The sequence below is a fragment of the Bubalus bubalis genome, chromosome X, assembly GCF_019923935.1.
Source record: "Bubalus bubalis isolate 160015118507 breed Murrah chromosome X, NDDB_SH_1, whole genome shotgun sequence".
NCBI classification, from domain to species: domain Eukaryota; kingdom Metazoa; phylum Chordata; class Mammalia; order Artiodactyla; family Bovidae; genus Bubalus; species Bubalus bubalis.
Window position 1 is genome coordinate 57,205,196 of NC_059181.1, and position 9,704 is coordinate 57,214,899.

A 9,704-nucleotide genomic window follows, 5' to 3' on the forward strand; every position below is an offset into this window, starting at 1 on the left:
AGCTGAGTCCTTCATCAGTCCTTCCAAGAGACTTTGTATTTTTATATGGCACATCTTTTTGGTCCATGTGAAAACAAATTTTTTTGAGTGTTAACTGTTCTCTGACACTTGTGGAGTTGCTCTTCCCATATGACATGGGAAGACCAAAACTGTACAAGTTTAAAATTTCATTACAGGAAGCAGTCTAGGGTACCATGAGTAACATGTGGCTCACTTCTGCAAGGTGCTGGGAGTATTTTCAAACTGCAAGAAAGAGTATTTTAGAATATCAAGTTCCATGATTGCAGCTTGGTTACCACAAGGATAACAACAGTCTGGAGCACTGAAAATCGTTACTCCATTTAGGTCATGGCACCAGTTATATTCCTCCATCACCAGCTGATGAGGTCTAGACGCCAACGTGAGGCCATCAACATGATTAAATGTCTCAGAAATATCTTGCCCCAAGGTGTAACCAGCTCCTCGAGGAGATATAATCCAACCTCCACCTTTCATCTGGATCTGACCACAGCAAGTCACACACTGGACCCTAATGGAGAACTTCTTGTAGACGATCGAGTGCTCTGATGTGATCCAGTGTATCTATGGCTTCTGAGTGGCCACCATGTTGACAGATCTGCCCATCCAGTAATAGGAATTGATATCCTATCCAGTGATAGGAAGATAGTCAAAAAGATCTGTAAAATATTTCTAAACATTTGCATCTCCGTAGTTCCTTAAACACTCATCATAGAAACCATGTACTTGTGTGATCTGTCTGCTCTCATGATTTCCCTGAAGAAAGGTGATACATTCATGGTAATGAACCTTAAGAGCTACAAGCAGATTAACTGTTTTCACTGAATGATATCCTCTGTCTAAATAATTGCCCATAAACAAGTAATTCGTATCTGGTGATGTGCCACCAATTCTAAACAATTCCATGAGATCGTGAAATTTCCCATGCACATCTCTACAGACGAGACTAGACATCGAACGACTTGCACATTGGATTCTTTTGTCAGGATTTCATTAGCCTTCTCACGGAGGCTCTTGACCTGGGGCTGGGACAGCTGCTTGCACTTGTTCAGCTGCTTGGTCCACTGGTCAGCTCCTTGGTGAACACCTTCTCATCCATGATGCCACCCGCCCGAACCGTGCTCCTTCCAGGCCACCACCCGCACATGGGCCACAAGTACCCGCCGTCGCCAGTTCCCAGGGTACTTGTGCAGGTACTGGCAGTTGCTTGGTGCTAGCGCTGGGCCCTCTAGCTCGCCCCTCTGTGCTTGGCCACCAGCCGCTGCCCTCCTCCACTTGTTCTAGCTCCAGAGCTCTGCTCTCTGTAACTGCGGCTGCCTGTGTGGTGACGCCACGCCCAGCGTCAGGAGGTGGTGGGATGTGGAGGAGTAGAAGGGCCGGAACTGGAGCTGCAGAACTGGAGGTCAGTTATTATATGACCAAAGTTTGGGATTAATGATGTAAGGGAAACTTAAGAACCAGACAAGTGTGTTAGTGGCTCAGTCGTGTCCGACTCTTTGTGACCCATGGACTGTAGCCCACAAGGCTCCTCTGTCCATGGGATTCTCCAGGCAAGAATACTGGAGTGGGTAGCCATTTCCTTCTACAGGGGATCTTCCCAACCCAGGGATCAAACCCAGGTCTCCTGCATTGCAGGCAAATTCTTTACCGTCTGAGCCACCAGGGAAGCCCAGAAGAACCAGAATGGGCCTTAATAGGAAATGCATCTTCTTAAGTGTTTAAAAGAAAAATGATTAAATTTTTGTCAGCAAACGGTTAAGTTCAGAGCAGTAGTTATGGTTTGAGAAAGACCTGTCAGGACGTTTTATTTTTTAAGTGGCAGAAGGTCATATAGGGTCAAAAGTCGCAGGATGAAGGTAAGGGAGAACATATTGAGAAGATTTACTGGGGAGTGTAAAGTACAATAACAGGCATGATGAGTGGTAAAGGGAAAGAAAAAGGCCGCTCGCTGAAGAATGAGATTAACCTTGGGCAGAAGCTATCCACTTCTGCAGTCAGCAGTTCCTGGAGGGATCCTAAGACTAGTGTTAAATTGTGCCAATGGAATGGCTGTCCAGTATTCAGGATGAAGTGATATATGTCTTTTAAGTCAGAAAACATAAACTTCAGTACTTTGGAGTTTTGTTGTGTCAGTTGCTAACAGTACCTGAAAATCTCTTTTCCACTGAGGCTCAAGGGCGGTTTTTCTCTGATGCCTCTTCAGGAAGCCAAGCCTTCAGGTTTGGTATCATGCAGAGGCTGCTTAGGTGGGTGTTTCAAAAAAAACAGCTGTACTTGTTGGTGATAAAACTGGAGGTATGCGTCCCCTGCTGTAATTAGTGATATCAGCATGTCATAGGGTAGAGTCTAAGATGGAGAATACTTTCCAAATCCATGGGGGCAACCTGATATTTACTCAGAAGGAGGTAACTTGTGGATCCTAGAGGAGACAGCTTACTGCTATTAAGTATAATGGCAAGACTTTAGGCTATGGACATTCAAGGAGTTTCTGAGAGCTTTAAATTTTTTGGTTTTGAAATCTCATTAGTTCTCTTCACTTTTCCTGAATTTATGGAAGATAAGGACAGTGTCATTCCAGGAGATAAGAATAAAAGATTGTGTTCAATGACCAGTGTTTTGTATCTGTTTCTTACATAGAAACTGTCCCGATAGCCAAAGATTATTTATTAATTAACTTAACCTTTTATCTAAGGCCTTAAAGTAGTCAGGATGTGGAAATTTCAATTTTAGCTAATATGTTAAATTTTTGTGATTTGTAGCAACTTAAGAATTTAATAAAATTAAACTCTATAAAAAGACATTTGTTTGTATATATATTTTCTCATAAAATTATGGAGACAATGGTAACTTACTTAACTCATAAAACCAGTGTAAGAAATTTAGAAAGTTTAAATAATTTAACCCTGCTTTTGTACAAACCAAAATATTGTGGTGACATTATTTTTAAATGGTAAACTAATTTATAAAGACTCTCAATTGTATCAAAATTTCTCCTTCATCTTGGAATTAAGTTCTTTTCTCATAATTAGAATAACAAAGGCTATTATGTAAGTACACTTTTCAGTGTCGACAAAAAGAAGCATCATTAATAACAGTTTCTTTTCTTGTTTTTAGACTTTTTGATGGCTTAGTTTGGACTAGAAAAGTGTACATACACATAACAACTTAATGTTTTTTTGATCAGTTAATCTTTAAAAGTTTCCTAAAGAGGTAAAATGGAGAGAGAGGGACAAAAAAAATTTAGGAGGACCCAGCTTCAGACAAGATTTCCCAGGTGGTGCAGTGGTAAAGAATATGCCTGTCAATGCAGGAGAAGCAAGAGATTCAGGTTCAATCCCTGGGTCAGGAAGATCCTCTGCAGTAGGAAATGGCAACCCACTCCAGTGTTCTTACCCTGAAAATTCCACGGGCAGAGGAGCCTGGTGGGCTACAGCACTTGGGGTTGCAAAGTGTTGGACATGACTGAGACAGCACGCACAGCTTCAGACAAATGTGAACTTTTACTTTTTAAAGGCTATTTATGTTGCTTTTTGAAGGAGAAGGAAGAATGTATTGATAAAGAAACCACATTTTGAAAAACACAAGAAAGAGAAAGAAATAAACAGATATATAGATATTGAGATTACAGCTGGTTGGACAATAACTCAGGCCACTGACAATTTTACCAATCTAAACAAATCTAAAGCTACCATTCATTAATCCTTGAAGTATAGAAACAAAGCTAATATAGTCTCTTATGTTAAAAATATTCTCTTTTTAAACAATTTCCTCATAAGAGTTTCTTCCCTTTTTGTTCTAACGTCCTTTTTTTTGGGCCATGCCACAAAGCTTGTGGGATCTTAGTTCCCTGACCAGGGATTGAACCTGGGGCCCTCTTAAGTGAACAGTCTTCATGTCAAAAATTCCCCAATGTAGCCATGGTAATTTCAAATTGACCCTAGAGGAATTATGCCAGGTAGAGAGTATTCTAGTAGGAAAATATGAAGGAGTGGGTGTGTAGCATGGAAGAGTTGCAGTTTTAGATTCAGAAGACCCCCATGAGAACTTCATGAGCCGTCAGGTCCGTGCTTGTGCAATCTTGTGTCTTTAGAGCCTGGCTGAAGCCCAACCATTACTCATCAGAAGCTAAATAAAACCTCCTGATCCCAGGCCAATGAAACAAAGTTCTTAGGGGCACAGAGACATAATTTAAGAAGTCTTTTTTTTTTTTTAAAGAAGTCTTTCTAAGGTTTTATTTTAATAGCTTTATTGATGTATAAGAGACATATAATAAACTGACATATACAAAGAGTATAATTTGGTTAGTTTCAACATATGCCCGAAGCCATTACCACCATCAAGATAATGAATATATCCATCACTCTCCAGAGTTTCTTCTTGCCCCTTTATTATCTCTCTGTCCTGCCTCCCTGTGCTCCTAACTCCCAGGTGACCACTGATCCACTGTTACTCTAGATCGGTTTTCATTTTCTAGGTTTATATATATATAGGGAATTATACAGTATGTTTTCTGTTTTGTATGGCTTCTTTAACTCAGTATAATTATTTTGAGAATCAAACTATCCACCCTGCTGTGTGTGTAGTTCATTTCATTTTGTTACTAAGAGATATTTCACTGTATGTAAATACTACAATTGTTTATCCATTAAAGTGTTGATGGACATTTGTGTTGTTTCTAGTTTGGGCAATCATAAACAAAGCTACTATGAACATTTGTGTACTAATTTTTGTATGAACATTTGCTTTCATTTCTTTTGAGTAAATATTTATGAGCAGAATGGCTGAATCTTACGGTAGATGTATGTTTAACTTTGTAAGAAGCTTCCAAAGTGGCTGTGCCATTTTACATTCCCTTCTCCCATTGTATGAGAGTTTCAGTTCATGGGGTATGGTGAGTCTTTTCAATTTTAGCCATTCTATTAGAGGTGTAATGGTATCTCATTGTGGTTTTAATTTTCATTTCCCTAATGACTAATGGGGTTGAGCATCTTATTATGTGAGTATTTGCCATTTATTGTCTTCACTAAAGTGCCTATTGAGATGGCTTGCTCATTTTCTAAAATTTATTTTTAATTGAGGGATAATTGCTTTACAATATTGTGTTAGTTTCTGCCATATATCAGCATGAATCAGCCATAGGTATACATATATCCCCTCCCTCTTGAATCCCCCTCCAACATCCCACCCTATCCCACCCCTCTAGGCTGTCACTGAGCACTGGGTTTGAGTTCCCTACATCATATAGCAAATTCCTGTTTGTTTTTTAAATTTTTTGTAAGTCTTTATTGAATTTGTAACAGTATTGTTTCTGTTGTTTTCTATGTTCTGTTTTTTTGGCCACAAGGCATGTGGGGTTTAGCTCTCTGACCAGTGATCAAACACACACACCCTGCACTGGAAAGGCAAAATCTTAACCACTGGATTGCCAGGGAAGTCTCCTTGCTCATTTTTTAATTAGGTTATTTTCTTTTCCTTTTTTGGCTGTTCCAGGTCTTCTTTGCTTTCTGAGGGCATTCTCTAGTTGTGGCGAGTGGGGGCTACTCTCCATTGCGGTGCACAGGCTTCTCATTGTGGTGGCTTCTCTTGTTGTGGAACACAAGTTCTAGGAGCTTGGGCTTCAGTAGTTGCAGCATGTGGTCTCAGTAGTTGCAGTGGAGGAGCGTAGTTGTTCTGTGGCATGTGGAATCTTCTCAGACCAGGGATCAAACCTGTGTCTCCTGCATTGGCAGGAGGATTCTTACCCACTGTGCCACCAGGGAAGTCCACAGTTAGGTTATTTTCCTGTTATTAAGTTGTAAGGATCCTTGACACATTCTGGATACCACTCCTTTATCAGATAAATGATTTGCAAACCTTTTTTCCCCCCAGTCTGACTTCATTTTTCATACTTATAACAGTGTCTTTCAAAAAGTAGTTTTAATTTTGATGAAGTGTAATATAAGTATGTTCTTTTAAGGAAAGCATTTTTGGTGTCCTGGTATGAGTTTTAAAAATTTATTTATTTTAAATGGAGGATAATTACTTTACAATATTGTAGTGGTTTTTGCCATACATCGACATGAATCAGCCATGGGTGCACATGTGTCCCCTCATCCTGAACCCCCTCCCACCTCCCTCCTCACCCCATCCCTCTGGGTTGTCCCAGAGCACCAGCTTTGAGTGCCCTGCTTCATGCATCGAACTTACACTGGTTATCTATTTTACATATGGTAATATACATGTTTCAGTGCTGTTCTCTCAAGTCATACCACCCTCGCCTTCTCCCACAGAGTCCAAAAGTCTGTTCTTTACATCTGTGTGTCTTTTTCTGCTTTGCATATATGATTGTTGTTGCTGCTGCTAAGTCACTTCAGTCGTGTCCGACTCTGTGTGACCCCATAGACTGCAGCCCACCAGGCTCCCCCGTCCCTGGGATTCTCAAGGCAAGAACACTGGAGTGGGTTGCCATTTCCTTCTCCAATGCATGAAAGTGAAAAGTGAAAGTGAAGTCGCTCAGCCGTGTCCGACACTTAGCGACCCCATGGACTGTAGCCCACCAGGCTCCTCCATCCATGGGATTTTACAGGCAAGAGTACTGGAGTGGGGTGCCATTGCCTTCTCCATGATTGTTGTTACTGTCTTTCTAAATTCCATATATATGTGTTAATATACTATATTGGTGTTTCTCTTTTTGACTTACTTCACTCTGTATAAGAGGCTCCAGTTACATCCACCTCATTAGAACTGACTCAAATGTGTTCATTTTTATAGCTGAGTAATATTGCATTGTGTATATGTACCATAACTTCCTTATCCATTCATCTGCTGATGGATATCTAGGTTGCTTCCATGTCCTGGCTAAACAGTGCTGCAATGAACATTGGGGTACATATGTCTCTTTCAATTCTGGTTTCCTTGGTGTATATGCCCAGCAGTGGGATTGCTGGGTCGTATGGCAGTTCTATTTCCAGTTTTTAAGGAATCTTCATATTGGTCTCCATAGTGGCTGTACTAGTTTGCATTCCCACCAACAGTGTAAGAGCGTTCCCTTTTCTCCACACCCTTTCCAGCATTTAACGTTTGTGGACTTTTTGATGGTGGCCATTTTGACTGGTGTGAGATGATACCTCATTGTGGTTTTGATTTGCATTTCTCTAATAATGAGTGATTTTGAGCATCTTTTGCATGTGTTTATTAGCCATCTGTATGTCTTCTTTGGAGAGATGTCTGTTTAGTTTTTTGGCCAACTTTCTGATTGGGCTGTTCATTTTTCTGGAATTTAGCTGCTTGTATATTTTTGAGATTGTCAGTTGTTTCATTTGCTGTCATTTTCTCCCATTCTAAAGCCTGTCTTTTCACCTTGCTTATAGTTTCCTTTCGGAGAAGGCGATGGCACCCCACTCCAGGACTCTTGCCTGGAAAATCCCATGGATGGAGGAGCTTGGTGGGCTGCAGTCCATGGGGTTGCTACAAGTCCGATACAACTGAGCAACTTCCCTTTCACTTTTCACTTTCATGCATTGGAGAAGGAAATGGCAACCCACTCCAGTGTTCTTACCTGGAGAATCCCAGGGATGGGGAAGCTTAGTGGGCTGCTGTCTATGGGGTCACACAGAGTCAGACATGACTGAAGTGACTTAGCAGCAGCAGCATAGTTTCCTTTGTTGTGCAGCAACTTTTAATTTTAATTTTAATTAGGTCCCATTTGTTTATTTTTGTTTTTATTTCCATTTCTCTGGGAGATGGGTCATGAGGATCTTGCTGTGATTTGTCAGAGAGTGTTCTGCCTATGTTTTCCTCCAAGAGTTTTATAGTTTCTGGTCTTACATTTAGATCTTTAATCCATTTTGAGTTTATTTTTGTGTATGGTGTTACAAAGTGTTCTAGTTTTGTTCTTTTACAAGTGGTTGACCAGTTTTACCATCACCACTTGTTAAAGAGATTGTCTTTTCTCCATTGTATATTCTTGCCTCCTTTGTCAAAGATAAGGTATCCATAGGTGCATAGATTTATCTCTGGGCTTTCTATTTTGTTCCATTGATCTATATGTCTTTGTGCCAGTATCATACTGTCTTGATGACTGTAGCTTTGTAGTATAGTCTGAAGTCAGGCAGGTTGATTTCTTCAGTTCCATTCTTCTTTCTTTGCTTTGGCTATTCGAGTTTTTTTTGTGTTTCCATACAAATTGTGAAAGTATTTGTTCTAGTTCTCTGAAAAATACCATTGGTAGCTTGATAGGGATTACATTGAATCTATAGATTGTTTTGGGTTCAGTTCAGTTCAGTCACTCAGTCGTGTCTGACACTTTGCGACCCCATGATTGCAGCACACCAGGCCTGCCTGTCCATCGCCAACTCCCGGAGTTCATTCAAACTCATGTCCATCGAGTCAATGATGCCATCCAGCCGTCTCATCTACTGTCGTCCCCTTCTCCTCCTGCCTCCAGTCCATCCCAGCATCAGAGTCTTTTCCAATGAGTCAACTCTTCGCATGAGGTGGCCAAAGTACTAAGTTTCAGCTTCAGCATCAGTCCTTCCAATGAACACCCAAGACTGATCTCCTTTAGAATGGACTGGTTGGATCTCCTCGCAGTCCAAAGGACTCTCAAGAGTCTTCTCCAACATCACAGTTGAAAAGCATCAATTCTTCGGCGCTCAGCCTTCTTCACAGTCCAACTCTCACATCCATACATGACCACAGGAAAAACCATAGCCTTGACTAGACGGACCTTTGTTGGCAAAGTAATGTCTCTGCTTTTCAATATGCTATCTAAGTTGGTCATAACTTTCCTTCCAAGGAGTAAGCATCTTTTAATTTCATGGCTGCAATCACCATCTGCAGTGATTTTGGAGCCCAAAAAAATAAAGTCAGCCACTGTTTCCACTGTTTCCCCATCTATTTCCCATGAAGTGATGGGACCAGATGCCATGATCTTCGTTTTCTGAATGTTGAGCTTTAAGCCAACTTTTTCATTCTCCTCTTTCACTTTCATCAAGAGGCCTTTTAGTGCTTCATTTTCTGCCATAAGGGTGGTGTCATCTGCATATCTGAGGTTATTGATATTTCTCCCTGCAATCTTGATTCCAGCTTGTGCTTCTTCCAGCCCAGCATTTCTCATGATGTACTCTGCATATAAGTTAAATAAGCAGGGTGACAATATACAGCCTTGACATACTTCTTTTCCTATTTGGAACCAGTCTGTTCCATGTCCAGTTCTAACTGTTGCTTCCTGACCTGCATATAGGTTTCTCAAGAGGCAGGTCTGGTGGTCTGGTATTCCCATCTCTTTCAGAATTTTCCACAGTTGATTGTGATCCACACAGTCAAAGGCTTTGGCATAGTCAATAAAGCAGAAATAGATGTTTTTCTGGAACTCTCTTGCATTTTCCATGATCCGGCGGATGTTGGCAATTTGATCTCTGGTTCCTCTGCCTTTTCTAAAACCAGCTTGAACATCTGGAAGTTCACGGCTCACACATTGCTGAAGCCTGGCTTGGAGAATTTTGAGCATTACTTTACTAGTGTGTCAGATGAGTGCAATTGTGTGGTAGTTTGAGCATTCAATTCAGCAAAGAACTCATCAGTGACTGGACAAGGTAGAAGGTACCAGTCTGGGGTGTGACAACCCCCTTCATATTGGCTCACTTCAAAGATAACTATCCTCATGGTAGGTCATGCAATTCATTCCAATCCATGAAGTAAAATGA

The 9,704-nt window shown here is 40.9% G+C and overlaps 1 pseudogene; it reads right to left on the reverse strand.

Moving 5' to 3' along the window:
* Positions 1-170: 170 nt before the first annotated feature.
* On the reverse strand, positions 171-1,117 carry LOC102416544 (annotated as a pseudogene).
* Between the last annotated feature and the right edge of the window lie 8,587 nt (positions 1,118-9,704).